Below are 16,237 nucleotides of genomic sequence, written 5' to 3' on the forward strand. Positions count from 1 at the left end.
AAAGTGGGGACATGGGGTAATGTCCTGAAAAGTCACCTTCTCCTTGTAATACCTATGTCATACCTTTGTCATTATACAAATTTATGTCCTCATTTGTCACAAAAACGCACGCACACATAACATAACATAACATAACATATGTAAAACAGAACTCTGATATGTCCCCATTTTAATAAAATGTTTGTGTGGGTTTTGTCCACATTGCTGAAATCAGACAACATCCCTATTAGGGAAAACTGCGTTAATAAAGACAAATAATCTTTTAGTAATATGCAAAAAAAAAAATGCAGTGGAAAGAGGGACTGATTCTTTGCTGAATCTGCTTATTTCAGCAACAGTAACTTTTTTGTGCACTGTGTTTTGAAGTTGTAAGAGCGACAACATACAATCTTGAAACGAGTCAGGAAGTGAGAGGGGTGAAGGCAGGAGCAGTAGGTTTGAGAGTGAGGACAGGCATGAGCCGGTGGTGAGTGTTCTGAGATGAGACTGCGGTGACTGCCATTCTCACACATTTCACTTCCTCTCGTGGCCAGCCTTGTCACGCAAACCTCACTCTCAGCTCATGAGATAAGACAGTCAGCTCTTTTCTCCAAGACCTTCGCAGTTTTTCATTTAACTTTGAAGTTCAACAGTATGTTGTGTGAACCAGGTATCAGAGCAGAAACAGCTGCCTCTAATTTATTCTTTATCTGTACTCAAACTTTTTGTGATGGCGGGGGGGGGGTGTCTTATTTTCATAGCATGTTTTTATTTCTCAGTCTTTTAGGTTATTCTTTGAATCTGACTCACAGTCAGGCATGTTATGCATTTTTGAGAAGTTACTGGGGTGTAACAGGTGAAAAAAACGAAACCTTTTTTGTAGCACTGTACAATCATTTCAGAAAAACTTAATAAATAAATAGACACATTTAAAATGATCCAACAAGATTATTATGTTTTCGGAGAATTCAAGTTAAAATAATGACCTGCAAAACAAAACCTCGACATTTTAAACTATTATTTACTATTATTTCTCCATAGGGAGTTTTTGTCACATTTATCTCACAGTTTTGGCCTCAAACTATAGCTAAGTACACTGAAAAAAAAGATTTTGTGGTGTTGTAAAATATATTAAATTAATCATCATAAATTCTACTTGTAATATTAAAAATCAAGAAGAACAACAATTTTCTAAGTAAAATGTACACATTTAATTCATGTAATTAATGAACTGCGTGAGAAGAGTAACTCTTATTAATATTTACTTGTAATATTTATCTGTTTTATAGTCATTGCACATAAATCTAGAAATATTAAGTAAATTTTAATCTAAAAGTTCATCGCGCTTGAATCCGCGCATGCGTGGTACACGCTTTGAATCAGAGGGACGGTTGGGCTTGTCACGGAGGAGATGCATGGCTGGATTTTCTCGTGTTTAAGGTAAGTTTGCCTTTCTGTTTTAGCTTTCTGATTTGTAATACTTTGGTCCGTGTGAATTTCGATAGTTTGATTCTTGTTTGCTTGACTCATACTGTACATTGACGTTCATATTAATCACATAACCTCATTAAAGTTAACTTGCGTGCGTTCACAGTGAGTGATATTTCAGCGAAAATGTTTTCAATAGTTCAGAGATTCACAAAGCTGTTTTTCACGTAAAAACTTGAGCACAATTGGAAATTACTGTAACTGCTAGCTAGCTAACATCGTTACTAAATAAAACAATCGCATAGTTTAGCATAATGCTAGTTTCTGCTCTTTCAAACACTCGACTGACGTAATAGAGAGAGTTTAGAGCAATAACTTTGTAGTAAGTTTATCTCATTAATTGTCGTGTTTTGTCGCTATGCTAAGCTAACATACTACCTAACCCTAAAGCACCTGTTGCCACCAGCGATTGTGTTTTATAGGACTAATTTTGAAAAGTGTGAATAGAAAGTGTTAGTAAAAGTGTTGTTACGCTTCTTTATGATGGTATTCAACTTATAGTTAATTCCAGTCCAGTCTTGTCAGTTATATCTCTTCTTTTGCTCAAACAATCTGTCATTTGTTGGTTAAAAAGCAAAGTCTTATGAACACATGTTTCTATCAACAGGAAGGCGTTGGATTCACTGCAGAATAAGCCGGAGTGTAAGCTGATGAGCACACAGAAGGAGTGATTGGTCTCATTCTCATATTCAGGCAAGTATAAATCTATGCATAGATTTGCATGATATAACATTATTGTTGTTATTTTTACCTATTCTTCACTGCATAATATAAAATTGTGGTTAAATGTTTTAGATCATTGTTTTAATATCACAAATTGTGTCTGTTTATTTACAGGGTGACCTAACTCTGACGACGAGCCAATACAGTGGACACTTGAGGTGTGGGGAGGAAGACAGACTGATGGTTTTCATGTTAGATGCAGTTTTGGTTATATCAATACTACCTAGCTCTGTCAGGTTAAAACCTCATCTTGTTCTGTTTAAGTATTTTTTATATATATATATTTGATACCTCCTGGGGTCAAAACTGTATGGTGCAGCAAATGCAGTTCATGTTGGTAGTGGAGATTGGGATTGTATTACAGAACAGCAGACACTTGAAGTAGCATTCAGTCATACTTTATTTCTTTCTATTTTCAATAGACCAAATATCACCAGTGGAGGTATAAATGTTTTGTTGATTAATGGCACTTTTTTTATGAGGCTTTACTGCACCTTTAAAAACTTGTGTCCAGACTTTAGTAGGTCATGTGAATGTGACTGATTCACTTTTATTAATGTTGGAAAAATAAAGAGTTTAATTGTATTTTACTTGTGTGATTTGTGATAAAGGTATAGACCAGAGGTTCTCAACTCTGGCGCTGTATGTCCCTACAGAGCAACCTGTAACTTTCTAGTAATCCTGAAGACCCTGATGATCTTGTTCAGGTGTGTTTGATTAGGGTTAGAGCTAAACTCTGCAGGAAAGTGGACCTTGCGGGCCAGAGTTGAGAACCCCTGGAGACAAAATCAATACAGTTTGTGGTTATTTTAATCCAACAGAAAAGTAGCATTCAGTCATACTTTATTTTTTTCTATTTTCAATAGACCAAATATCACCAGTGGAGGTATACATGTTTTGTTGATTAATGGCACTTTTTTTATGAGGCTTTACTGCACCTTTAAAAACTTGTGTCCAGACTTTAGTAGGTCATGTCAATGTGACTGATTCACTTTTATTAATGTTGGAAAAATAAAGAGTTTAATTGTATTTTAGTTGTGTGATTTGTGATAAAGGTATAGACCAGAGGTTCTCAACTCTGGCGCTGTATGTCCCTACAGAGCAACCTGTAACTTTCTAGTAATCTTGAAGACCTTGATGATCTTGTTCAGGTGTGTTTGATTAGGGTTAGAGCTAAACTCTGCAGGAAAGTGGACCTTGAGGGCCAGAGTTGAGAACCCCTGGTATAGACAAAATGAATACAGTTTATGTGGTTATATTAATCAAAAAAAAAATTTGCAATGTTTACATCGGGAGTAATATATATTCATAAAACTAAGTAAATGGGACATCTCGATCAAAACATATAATAAAATCTACTTATTTACTTCAATAAATAGTAGGATTTACGTCATATTTTTATAAATGCAAGGTTCCTGTCTATAAAATAATAAATAAACTTTACTTAATTACTTTAAATAAACACTTTTAAATTAAATATAATTACGTAATATTTACTTAATTAGTGTGCAATTAGATTTAATTTCTTCATGAATGTTAAGTTTAGTAAGTAGATTTTACTTAATAATAGTGAGTAAGTTGTACTTGATATTAGAGCAGTAAAATTTACTTAAAATGTGTTCGTGCAATTTGTTACCAAAATTTTTTTAAATGAATCTTAATAGTTATTTTTTTCAGTGTATGTACACATACATATACAGAGTAACATCTGGTCTGGTGGCTGTAGATACAGGCCCATTAGCTGAGTGGTATCCAATAAACCAGCAGTTGCTCAGATCTCAAGATTTCAAGAATTCCTGCCTTGACCTGAGAACAGCTGCTGTCTAGAGCAGATCCTCTTAGAAATATAGAAGGCATTCAACGCACCAGCTTAGACACTCCCCTGGATCCCTAAAAAATTGTGTGCATGTAAATGTGTATTGCTGAAAGAGTCAAGTCAGCAAGAAAGAAAGAGAGACGAATAGAGGAGAAGAGCAAAGTCTAGAAGTCAAACAGAAGAGTGAAAAGAGGTTTTTATGGTCATTAGCAGTGCTGGGGAAACTACTTTAAAAGCTTGCCAAGCTATAAGCTACTTTGTTAAACTACAGTCAAGCTACTGAAAAAGTAGTTAGCTACAAGTACCTGTACTACGCGAACATTAAGGGAACATTCCATTTTATTATTTTGCAAACATTCTGGGAACATTATTTTCAATGTTTTCTAAACACTCTGAAACAAATAGTTACAATAATAAAAAACAAAAACTGTTGAACGCCCATCTAAAAGGTTTCAGAAAAAAAAGTTCCATGAATGATGTATAAATAATTTTTTGTGTGTGCGTTAACATTTTGAGACCACTATTAAAGATCAGACTTTAAACAAACAATCTATAAACATTACCGGAAGAACGTTTGTTCATAACTTTGAGATAACTTAATGTTAGCCACAGTTCTGAGAATGTTTCCTGTTTGCTGGGTATATTTGTGACCCTGGAGCACAAAACCAGTCTTAAGTCGCTGGGGGATATTTGTAGCAATAGCCAAAAATACATTGTATGGGTCAAAATTATTGATTTTTCTTTTATGCCAAAAATCATTAGGATATTAAGTAAAGATCATGTTCCATGAAGATATTTTGTACTTGTCCTACAGTAAATGTATCAAAACTTAATTTTTGATTAGTAATATGCATTGCTAAGAACTTCATTTGGACAACTTTAAAGGCGATTTTCTCAATATTTTGATTTGTTTGCACCCTCAGATTCCAGATTTTCAAATAGTTGTATCACGATCTAATATTGTCCTATCCTAACAAACCATACATCAATTTATGTATAAATCTCAATTTTGAAAAATGGACCTTTATGACTGGTTTTGTGGTCCAGGGTCACATATGCTTTTTATAAATAGGCTAATTATAGCAATAATAATAATCCAAAAATATAATTTCTGATTTAATTGTTGAGTGAGATCCTTCAATAAGGTAGATTAGCATAAATGCATAATCGATTTGAAAACATTGTGCCTAGTACAGAGATTCAAACTGTTGAATTGTTTTAATCAGTTCATTTACATGAACCGTTGAAAAGAACCACTTCATTACAATGAATCTGACTTTCCAAAGCTACATATTAGTGAGAGGATCATTTTGAAAAAAACGATTCACCTGAATGCACTAGAATGCATCAATGCTACTTTGCAATGCTACTGTATGTGTGTGAAAGAGGACCGTTTAGTTCTGTGCACTTGATTACTCTGTCAGTTCAGACATTAAAATGTAATGCATTATGCCTCCACTGGAAAAGATACATTGTTAAAAAATTTGCTGAGCTACTGTCCTTCTGTTTTAGGTAGGCTAGTAACTCCCTGTCACTTGTCATAGGTCTATAATAAAATAGATAAGGCAAAAATGGACACAGTTTGATTCACACAGAGTTCCACAATTATATTATTATGAATAACAATTTGCTTTAAACTAATTCAATATAAAATAACTTTATATTGAAAAGTGAAGATTATTGTAAAGTGAGTCTGTTTTTATATTTCACATCACATCCTCAAAGCCAGCCAGAGTTCAGAGGTGTATTCATGCCAGCAATTTCTCATGACCTTGAATACTGACATGCTTTGAAACTTTGGTGCCTGCCACTTCCTGTCTCAGTATCTACATCCTGTATTTTCACATCATGACCCTGAGTTACCACACCTAAGTGGGCGGCACATTAACTTTTGTAATGCGCTCTCATGCCGACTTTCGTAACATGCTCTCATGCTGTTTTGTTGATATTTATCTTCAAAGTGAGCGTACCAGGGCCTTTTTTTCACTCCTTGCAATGTAAATTTCATCTTTCGATTGAGCATTAAGAAAAAATATTGACATTCGGTACAGAAACAACCACTATTAGTGGTGTGTGTACAAACAGAATACAAGGCATAAATCATTAAATTAAACTCCCAACAAAACCGTATGTGCCATCAACCTTTTCAAACAGAGTGTTTTGACCTCTTAGCCATTTTTCATAGCTGACAAATTAAAGTTTGAACAGTCTTTCCATTTTCAAGGTCTATATTTGACCACATGCGAGCAGCCAATGTGTACTATATGGCTTGTTAGGATTCAAACAAGCATTTACAGTTCAATGATACTGGAAAATCAACTGAAGCAGATGCAAAATAACATTTGCACCAGCACCAGTCAGGTTTAATAGCGAAATCTAGACATATTTAAAAACTTTTCTAATTGAATACAAGCCTAACAATCTACCATCTCTACCCCCATTCCCATATTTACATCCTTTCTTTCTCTCTCTCTCTTTCTTTCTCTGATCCCCCATACTTCCTGTTGTGCTGGCTAGACTCCACTGGCAGATTTACAACTGTGGGGTCAAAGTTTTACAGCAGCCTCATGTAAATCTTGTTCCACCCTCTCCCCATGTGCCCCTCTCTCTTCCTCACAGTCACAATGCCCAACCCCCAGCGCTTTCATGTGTCTCCGTACCTATGTGTGGTACTGAGAGAGGCACACAATGCAGTTGGAATTTATTATGCTAGGTAGCATTAACTCTTGCAATGTTTAAGTAACATTCACTAATTCATCTCAGTCACAACCTAATTTTATTATTCAGGAGGGGAGAGCAGGGATAATTCTCAATAAATATGAGAATTAACACTCAATAAATATGTAGTTCAGTCATGAAACTCTAGATGGCGCAGGCGACGGGTTGTTAACGTAACTGATAATATTCAGAGAGTTAAACGACTTGGTACAAGCTGATTGGTTCATGCTGCATATGCAGCCAATGAGCTTACTGCCTTGCATTTATATGGCTGGCTATTAAAATCTTCAGAGAGTTGTCATGATTGAAATGTAACTTTGGGAATAACATAAAACACAATGCACTCAGAGAGCCCATATTAGGTATGTTAAAGCACAATTCAGTCATTTACCTCAGGGATTACCAAACATTTTTGTTAGCTAAACCCCTTTGACCTAAAATTTCAAGAATTTAACAACACATTCGCATGTTTAGGGTTCTCTGACGTCAGGTAATGGTCACATGACATGGAGGTAAACAAATAAAATATAATATTAGTATAATATATTAGAATTTGTATTATTATTATTATTATAGATTTTTCCCATTTCCATTTATTTCATAATTATTTCATGAGTTAATTAATTAATGTTTCATCAACTCACAAACCCTAGTTTTGGAAACCCTGCTCTACCTCCTTACAAAAAAATGTAGTTTTTCAGTAATGACACAAATAGTTTAAAAAACTGTTTTGAGTAAGTTAAGCAAGCAAAAATGTCTTATCTCAGTAACTTTTGACTTTATGGTTATAATTGATTAAGAATATTTAATCTCATATGTTTTTGTGTTGTTTTTGGGCCTGATTTAGTGGAAATATTACCAAACAAAAAAAACAAAAACAAATCTGTGTTCCTCACTTTATCAATGTAGGCTCTTACAGCAGTCGAAATTAGGGTCTGGTTCATGTACACATGCAGTACAAACAAATATAATAAGTTTAATATATATATATATATATATATATATATATATTATATTATAGAATATTATTTCAAATAGTTCAAAAATATTTGTTATACAATATAAAATATAATTATTACCGTACATTTATTTTATTTACTTTTACATTTAAAACATATTTAATCTGACTTGATTAATTTATACATTTAAATGACACAGGAAGTAGCTGCTAATGTGTCAAAGATGTTGTAGGATATAGACTACATGTTGTCAGCATTAATGAGCAAAAAAAAAAAAAAATTAAATGTCACACTCAGTTTTATGGCTTGCATCAGCGAACACACACAAAAAAAATATTTCACTATATTTCACTAGCCCACACCATATTTTCACCATATTTCACTAGCCCACTTTAAAACTCGATTTGCCTTCCCAAGTTACTTGTTACAAAGCAGTCGGTAGGAGACTAAGCCTCGAACCCCCACTTTTTTCATGTCGTGCCCACATGCGCACACTGAGCACAAATCCGAAGCAGATGCAGTGTGATCCCTCACATATGCATGCTGACACACAGACTCTCACCGCATGTAGGATCAATAAGGTCTATTGATTATGCTGGTGCTGACAGGCCTGCTGCAACTCTGCCTGCTCTGATCAATTCAAAGCTGCACTGGGATGGCTTGAGGTTAATTATATTTATCAAGGCGAACGACTCAAGGGTGTGTGTTTTGGTGTGTGTGTGTGTGTTGAAACTCAGGCTTAGACAACACAATATCAGTTTGAATGGGAGGTTGGGGTATATTTGAGTAATTTCGTATGTATCTTTGAGCCCAGAGGGTGTATGAGCGCAGGTGTAGTATTTCATAACTCTGCAATAGTGTGGATGTATTTGAGTATGTTTGCTTAGGACTGTGGGTTATTGTCTGTTTCCTTTGCATTGAGCTTCATCATTGTCTAAAGGTTGTTTCCATTATATTTTCAGCAGTAAAAAAACACGTTGACGTTCAGTTCCTCATGCAGTTGTGCAGTATGTCATGTGACGTTCATATTAGTGGTCATTGCTGTGGTTAAATGGTGCAACACATAAGATAAACACACTAGGAGCTTTTCTTTCTTTTTTCTTTCATTTTAATTTTATTTATTTAGTTAGTTAGTAAAGAGTAAAGAGATGTATAACCTTACTGAAGATTCTATTTCTATTTCAAATAGTAAATACTATTGTTTTGAACTTTCTGTTCATGAAAGAATCCTGACAAAAAAGCAGCAGCAAAGCAGCACATTAGAATGATTCCTGAAAGATCATGTGACACTGAAGACTGGAGTATTGACTGCTGAAAAGTTAGTTTTGCCATCACACAAATAAATTACATTTTAAAATATATTCAAACAGAATTTTAAATTGTAATAATATTTCAAAATATTACTGTTTTAATGTATTTTTTTTATCAAATATGCAGCCTTGGTGAGCATAAGAGAGGTCTTTCAAAAACATTAAAATATCTTATAGACTCCATACTTTTGAACAGTAGTGTTCTTTATGTTATTGTTTCAATGTGAACATAAAATCTGAGCTTTTTTTGTTACTATATTCAGTTTAGCTGCTGTCATGGTTGCTCTCCAGTTATTGAAGCTAGCTTTGAGGCTAATCTATTTGCTAACACTTAAACACTTACATATATATACACATAAAATTTGCAGTATTTCTCTTCTAGGAAAACTAAAAATATTGATGACTCATTCAGATTTATGTCCAATCAAATGCTCTCTGGAATGATAATGTCCCGCCCCATATTACCACCTAGCAACTAGCAAGTAGCAAATCATGGCGTCGCTTTCTAAACAAAGTTGACAAGCCCTTCAATATGTCTCACCAAAACTTCCTGTTTCAACAGGAAGTACATCAACACAGGAAAGAAAGATTTGCCAAGTGATTTCAACGGGTCTTTAAGACATTTGTATCTCAGGAGACATAATACTAATGCTTGCACATGCTAAATGTACATGCTAGCTCTGATAATACTACATTTGTGTTACATAATTCAACTTTATGTTAGTGCAGAAATCTAAAACTTTGGATCAGATTCATCCATTTTTCCAACAAAGATTTATTTTTATTTTTTTGTGGGCATGTCTGTGCACCCAGAATGGCCTGAAGTGACCCCAGTTTCACTTCTCTTTTCAGAGGGTGTTGATGATGGTGCTTGGGCACTTGGGCAAATAAACAACAGCAAGAGGAACAGGAAGCCCTTGGTGAGGAGCATTGCGTGAGAGACTGTGAGAAGTGGGCTGAGGTTTTCAGCGTATGTGTGTGTACGTGTGCGCTTCTGTTCTTCAGTTTAGTTTTGCAGTGGCATGTACTGACGGGTGAATGTTACCCAGTGACCTGCCTTTTCATATAGAGTCGAGGCTGTTATGCTTTGGTATTTTCGCGAAATCTGCATATGAAGTATTGTGGATACATTAATCTTTAAGAAGACTTAACAGTGTCACTCTCTGTTCAGGTAAGAAGAAATCGGATCAACTCTAGAATAAATATTACAGTAGTCTCTGTGGCGCTTGTAGGTGGTAGGCTATTTTAAGAAAAAATCTAGAGTGTTACAGTTTCCTCTCGCATAGATACATTTTCAGGACCTCTGGAGGAGAGGATGTATGTTTTGTGAGGGGCGAGGGGCGAGGGCCGAGGACCGAGTGCCCAATGCCTGCTCACTGTAATGTGAAGCGACAGCTAGCCTTCATGCACCAGTGGGCTCCGTGTCCTAAAATGGACACAGGAGGACTCTTTCATGAAAGAAAGAAAGAAAAAAAACGGGGTAGAGGCAGGAGTATGTGGGAACATCTTTTTGTAGAAAGTGAAAGACATAAAAAACTCAGATTAATTTGTTGTGCAATTTAGACTAATGTAGAAAGTGAAAGACAAAAAAATTCTGAGGATTTTTTTTTGTTGTTGTGCAATTTGGACCAATGTTGAATGTGAAAAATAGATATAAAAATGAACAAGTTCTGTTACTTAATTTTTTATTATTATTATTCTTTTATTTTTTTTGCAATTTTGACCAAACTGATTGTCATATATCAGTAAACAACATCTCTATTTTATCTTAATCCAAAATGGCTTCATATCTGAAAAATGTGACTGTTTTGCAGTACATTGATGTTTGAACACACACACTGAGAAAGCACAAATGTAGATGAGTTGACTGAGTTCAGAAACAAATGGGAGGAATCGAGAAAGACAAGATAGGAAGCAGCATGTATACAGAACTCGCCCCAACTCCCACAGTACTATGTGGCTTATATAGTGAAGTTGGTGTTTATTTGTGTTACTTATTACAGAACTAATATGGTCTTACTATGGTAATATCATGGTTCTGGATGATAGCTATATTTACATGCTAGTCCATGGTACCACAAATTATGTCATGTTACTATCATAGTACATTAAACAACATGGTATTAGCATGGTAGATGTCATAAAAACAGTGTTATGTTATGGTATTGTAACATGTCAGTAGAGCATTCCAACGCAATGGAAGTCACTTTGAATAAAAGCATCTGGCAAATGCATAATTGAAAAACAACAACAACATGGTAATACTGTGGTACTTTTTGTTAGAGTACTATATTGTCACATGTCATGTATTTGTACATTTGCCATCAACTGAACCCATGTAAACCAAAACAATAAAAATGGGCAGCACGGTGATCTCTCTGCACTGTAATTGAGACAGCAAAGGACCTTTTCCTGGTCCTTCTCTAAGGCTCAATGATGTGATCAATAACCAATTAAAAAAACGAATCAGCAGATTATCCACGTCACACTCAAGCTTTCAAACAAGACAAGCAGTAAAAACATGAACGTCTGCCCGTCAAGTGTCCGAATGCATGTTTGTAAAGCGTATCAGTTGTTAATGCATAAAGAAAACCTGTGACGGAAACTGGCAGAAGTGTACAGGGGGTAAATAAACTGGTCGCCATGTTGAGTCCACTTTCTAAACTTGCTGTCTTTTAACAAGCATCCATTTCCACCTAATTAGTGCCCAGGATTTTAATTGCAGTTTACAGAGTTGTTCAGTTTTATTGAGCTTGTGAATGTGTGTTTGTGTACAGGCAGAGAGGGCTTGTTATGCATCAATTGGAGCAGGCAGCTTCTATTTTGGGCCTTTTGTGGCTGGTTATATAGTGGCACTGTCATGTATCTGTGATCTTGTTACCAATGAAAAATTAATTAGAACTAGAATAGGTTTTTTTTTTTTTTGTAATGACAAAAAGTTATGAATATGAATCAGGTAAATAACAACAACACATTGATCCAGTATGTCTTGGGCAACTTTTTTTGTTGTTGTGAATTTGGGTCAGTGGATGTTCAGAGAGCACATGAAGAAGACAAGGTAGGATGTGGTAAGTGAGGTGAATAATTAATTTGTCTGTCTTCCATGTGTACCCCGTCTGCACTTTCATCACCCTCATTATCCCCGTCATCACTGGGCTCTGTCCTCTCCACGGGCTCACGGTGACATTCACTCACTGCCTCTGAGAAGCACTGTGCCTAATGCGGATATATTTCAACAGATTAGTTTCCCTGAGAAGAGAGGATGGATTGAGAGTTTTTTTTGTCCGTCAAACTGTACCTACAGTAGCCTTGCTGGAAACATTTAGAAACTAGCATAAAGAATTTATAGAATATAAATAAATCCATATAATATAACAAAATAGTATTATTATTATCATTATTTTATGCACATATACACTACTATTTAAAAGTCTGGGGTCAGTAAAATGACATTTTAAGAAATGAATGCTTTTATTGAGCAAGGATACACTAAATGTATTAAGAGTGAAAATAAAGATGTATAAGAACCCTGAAAAAACTGTTTTCAACATGATAAAAATAAGAAGTGTTTCCTGAGCAGCAAATCAGCATATTAGAATGAGTTCTGAAGGATCATGTGACACTGAAGACTGGGGTGATGACTGCTGAAAATTCAGCTTTTCATCAGGGGAATAAACTACATTTTCAAATATAGTAAAATGGAAGAGTGTTATTTTAAATTTCCCAATATTATAGTTTTTACTGTATTTTTGATCAAAAAACGTACAAGTTATTTTGAATTGTAACAATATTCACAATATTATTGTTTTTACTGTATTTTTGATCAAAGCATACGAGACTTCTTTCAAAAACATTTGAAAAAACCTTACCAATCCAAAACTTTTTAACGGCAGTACAGTACAAGTGAAAGCAACACTTAAATAAAAAGGTATGCATGATATCTCAAAAACAAAACAAGCCTTCATCTAGCCACATCCATTCTGAGGTTCATAATCATTACTCGTATTCAGCCTCAGCCAACCATTATCCCAACACTTTCACCTCTTCTGTGTTGCGGAGCCATACGTACTGTCAGTCCTTCCATATGTCTGATCCTACCTTCCTGTTTCAATAAGAAATATGTCAACACCAGACAAAATGTGCTCGTTTAGCCTTCAGGAATGTAGAGACTTCTAGGTTTCTTCCTTATCTAGGGGTACGAAGATGAATAATATGCACTTTGAAAAACACCAAATAAAACCAGTGATTGCACAAGAAACTAAAGAAATCCACTCATAACATGAAAACCAACCCCACTTCTTTCAAAATATGTCTCCGTAATTCTACTTGCCTCATCTTATGGCAGTACCTCCGACCTACATTCTGCCTTTTTCCCCCTCTACTTTTTCCCCACTCACTTAGTTCTGTCTATTGTTATCAGTCCGCCTAACAGGCTTCATTCCATGGCTTTGTTCTGGCAGGCAAATGAGCACAGAAAGGGAGGAGGAGGGTTGGCAAGTGAAAGGGCAGTCGAGTTCGTTTCTTTAAAGGATATCAGTTACTTCGATATGATCGTCCTCCCAAGCAGCAGATTCACAAACACGAGACTTCCTCTCTCTGAACCAAAGGCACCAACAATCATACTTGAGCTCTGGTACTCACACATTAAGGGTGTTGATACTCCAATAAAACAACTTTAGACATGTTTGAAAGCTAATAAATGGCACAAATAGTCAAATAAAAGAGGAATAATTATTGTCATAAAATCAATAATGTGCTACTACAACTGTTAAGTAAGTCTGTATGTCTTAACTATTGATTGATAAATGAAAAATTCAGCATATTTTCTTTTTAAATATTTTACACTACTTTTTTCTATAAGCAATATAGACTATAATGACTACAGTGTTAACATTGATATAAGGTCATCAAAGAGAGCTGACAAAGATTTGAAACAGCCCATTACTATCTCTGACGGTTGGCAAGGAAAATAAAGGAGACATAAAGTGTGCTAACAGATGCACTTACAATAAAAGTAAACCTGACTGCTCTGCCTATAGATGCTAAAGGGTTAAGTACGTTCACTGCCCGCATCTGGGAGTCATTTAAAACATTCCACAAGGCTTACCACATGCTTTCAGACAGGCTAAACCCCATGAAGCAGATTTTGCTATCCAGGGCTGGAAGTTTTCAAAGAGTACATATCACTGTTATAAACTGTTATAGCGTTTTAAAGGCTCTAGATGAGATGGTGCGAGGATGGCAGAGAAGACTGTACTCGTTTGGAGATCTGTGACTATCTTTGCGTACCAGTGCGTGTGTGGATCAGTAGTAACGCTGTCCTCTTTGAAGTGGTGGGATGCTAAATGGCTCTAGCTTTTTCCCACCCTCTGATAGGATCTTCACAGGCTTGCGTTCCCAGCTCATTTCCTCTGGTCAAGTCTTGTGACCCGTCAAAACACAGAGGAGTTTTAGGTGTTTGCTCTAGCTGCAATACAAAGGCCATACAAATTAAACCTTGTGCAATTAAACAATGACAAGCTCACTTAACCCAAGTAGGCCCGGTAAATTTCATTCCAGGGCTGCAGTAGTGGATCACTGATCACTTAATCTCACAGTTCTTACGTGTTAAACAGATTCCGGGTGGAAACATGAGCCAGAATCGGATCAGGGATTTCATTGAGCAGATCATTTCAGTGTAACACTCTTATCAATCGTATGCAAGGCTGTTTATTAAAGTAAATCTTTCAAGAATTTATTATTTTAGATAAGCGGTCTTCAACACGGGGTCTGTACTTCAATCTAAACTAAAGTTAAAGAGCTAAAGTTCAGCTAAATGTTTCAATGTCCCTTTTACATCAAATTGGCTCGTATGCTCATCAATGCTACATTTATTTGATCAAAATACAGTAAAAACTATAATACTGTGAAATTTAAAATAACAATTTTCTATTTTTACTATATTTTAAAATGTAATTTATTCTCGTGAAGCAAAGATAGATTTTCAGCATCATTACTCCAGTCTTCAGTGTCACATGATCCTTCAGAAATAATTCTAATGTGCTGATTTGCTGCTCAGGAAATATGTCATATTATTATCAATGCTGCATAATGCTGCTGCTTAATATTTTTGTGGAGACCATCATACATTTTTTCAGGATTCTGTTATGAATAGAATGTGAAAAAAATAAATTTTTGTAACAATGTAAAAGTCTTTGTCACTTTTGATCAATTTAATGAGTCCCTGATTAATAAAAAAAAATTTTTTCGCAAAACTCTTATTTTAATGACTGCAATGTTAGCATTGTTAGATACATAAGTACAGTAAATACATTAACATGATACTAAACACGTTTGTATAGACTAGGTTTAAAATGCGAAGCTCAATTTTATGTGCTGAATATGGTGAAGCCTACAGTGTATAGTGTATATAGTGGTATAGAAAGGAATCACCCCCTTTAAAATAATCACATTGTGTTGCTTTAAAGCCTGAAATGAATACGGACACAGTTTTTGTTTTATCCAGTTGTATTTACTCAGTGAAACTTAGAACATCCAAGTGAAAGATATAATACCAACATGTCAGAAAAAAAAAAAACAGTATCACTGAGTAGGAAAAGAGATCACCCCCTCCTAAAAATGACTTGTAAACTCAGCCAGGTGCAAATCAAACCATTTGACTTTCAACTGTGATCAGCTGTGGTCATTTTGATCAGCTCAGCATGAAAAGAGCTTTCCTGAAACATTTCAGTCCTTGGTAGTGCAACTGAAGCAAACTATCAACTATGTTTGACAAGGCACTGTCAAAAGATCTCCAGGATAAAGTTGTGGACAGGCACAAGTCAGGAGGTGGATACAAAAAAATTCAAAGGCTTTATCAATGCCTAGAAGCACAGTGAAGTCTATTATTAAGAAGTGGAAGGTATTTGGTACAACACAGACCCTCCCTGGATCAGGACGTTGCTCCAAACTGGATGAAAGAAGAGGAAACTGGTCAGAGAGGCGACCAAGAGGCCTACAGCAACTCTGAAGCAGTTGCAGGAATTTATTAAAGAGTGGTCATTGTGTGCATGTGACAACAATATCACATATGCTCCACAAATGTGGCTGGTATGGGTGGGTTGCGAGAAAAAAGCCACTCCTCAAGAAAGGCCACATGCAGTCGCGACTGAGCTTTGCCAAAACACACCTTCAAAAACACACCTAACCCTAACTTTCAACAGAAAGTTGTCAATGGGAAGAAGGTTTACCTTCCAGCATGACAA

General features: G+C 35.5%; 1 protein-coding gene across 1 annotated transcript in view; it reads right to left on the minus strand.

Annotated features, from left to right (window-relative positions):
- The window catches only part of LOC107737749 (peptide YY-A), a 50,815-nt gene that overhangs the window by 32,863 nt on the left and 1,715 nt on the right, over positions 1 to 16,237 (minus strand). The window contains exon 2 of the mRNA XM_016549351.1: positions 14,283 to 14,460. The gene's annotated coding sequence lies outside the window, so the exon portion shown is untranslated. The remainder of the gene's footprint in view (positions 1 to 14,282; positions 14,461 to 16,237) is intronic.

Source organism: Sinocyclocheilus rhinocerous, unplaced genomic scaffold (genome assembly GCF_001515625.1).
Source record: "Sinocyclocheilus rhinocerous isolate Xijiao unplaced genomic scaffold, SAMN03320098_v1.1 scaffold43, whole genome shotgun sequence".
NCBI classification, from domain to species: Eukaryota; Metazoa; Chordata; class Actinopteri; order Cypriniformes; family Cyprinidae; genus Sinocyclocheilus; species Sinocyclocheilus rhinocerous.